We start from the raw sequence: 1,760 nt of genomic DNA on the forward strand, positions 1-1,760 counted from the left end.
GATGCAGCCATTTTTAATTAACTTTAGCAAACTTTTACTTATGATATTAATGTTATCGTGCTATGATTTCTGTATTCCATTGGGTTACCTCTCTTTGGAATGGGAACAAATAATGGATTTCTTCTGATCAGATGGCTAGGTAGCTATATTCCAAATCCCTCGGTATGCATGAGTGAGGACCACCAATGCTGCATCAGTTTTTTGAAATATTTCAATTTGTATTCCATCAATTCCTGGTGTCTTGTTCTTTGCCAGTGCACTTTGGGATTCTTCCTTTAGTACCACTGGCTTTTGATCCTATGCTGCCTCTTGAAATGGTCGATCATCCATCAAATTTTTTGGCATGGGACTGTATATCCCATCTTTTAATGGTGTTTTCTGCATCATTCAATATTTTGCTGAAATAATCCTTCAGTATTGCAAATCGAGGCTTGACTATTTTACTCAATTCTTTCAAGAGAAATGCTGAGCATGTTCTTCTCTTTTGGTTTTCTAACTCCAGATCTTTACAAATTTCATAATAATATTTGACTTTGTCTTCTCGAGTTGCCCATTGCAATTCTCTGTTCACCTCTTGTACCTCCTCCTTTCTTCCATTTGCTTTGGCATCTCTACACTGGAGAGCAAGTTTCAGAGTCTCTTCTGACATCCATTTTGCTCTTTTTCATCTTATTTGTCTTCTTAATGACTTTTTGCTTTTTTCCTACATGATGTTCTTGTTGTCATCCCACAAGTCTTCTGGTTTTTGGTCATTAGTGTCTAAGCATCAAATCATTTCTTGAGATGATCTCGGAATTCAGGTGGGATATGTTCAAGGTCATATTTTGGCTCTTGTGAGCTTGTTTTAATTTTTTTCAGTCTGAAGTTACATAAGAGCAATTGATGGTCTGCCCCATAGTCTGCCCCTGGCCTTGTTTTGGCTGATGATATGGAGCCTTCCCACTGTCTATTTCCACAGATGGAGTCAATTTGAGTTCTGTGTATTCCATCTGGTGAAATCCATTTGTAATGTTGTCTTTTATGTATTTTATAAAATGTATTTGTAATGAAGAAGTCATTAGCCTTACAAATTCTATCATGCAATTTCCAGCATTTTTATTACCAAGGCCATATTTTCCAACTATTTGTCCTTCTTCTGTTTCCCACCTTTGCATTGCAATCGTAAGAAATTATCAATGAATCTTGATTGCATGTTTGATCAATTTCAGACTGAGGAAGTTGGTAGAATTTGTCAACTTCATCTTCACTTGCTTTTTTTGGTTGGTGCATAAGTTTGCATAATAGTGGTATTAACTGGTTTTCCTTGTAGGTATACAGGTAGTATCCTATCACAGACAGCATTATACACCAAGTCAGCTCTTGAAATGTTCGTTTTGATGATGAACGCGATGCCATTCCTCTTCAATTCCTCAATGCCAGTATAGTAAATCATGTGGTTGGCAGATTCAAAGTGGCCAATACCATTCCATTTCAGCTCACTAATGCCTAGGATGGAGTCCTGGTGTGGCTCTGTGGGATAAATTGCTAGATCACAAGGTCATTTTGAACCACCAGGTGAGTGAATCAAACTCACCACCTGCTCTTTGGAACTCCTATACAGAGTTTACATGAGTCAGAACGGACTTGATGGTACAACAACAAAGCCGAGGATATCAATGTTTATGGGTTTCATTTCATTTTTGATAACTTCCAATTTTTCTAGATTCATATTTCATACATTCAGATTTCAAATTATTAATGGATGTTTGCAACTGTTTTTC

Source organism: Chrysochloris asiatica, unplaced genomic scaffold (assembly GCF_000296735.1).
Source record: "Chrysochloris asiatica unplaced genomic scaffold, ChrAsi1.0 scaffold00192, whole genome shotgun sequence".
NCBI classification, from domain to species: Eukaryota; Metazoa; Chordata; class Mammalia; order Afrosoricida; family Chrysochloridae; genus Chrysochloris; species Chrysochloris asiatica.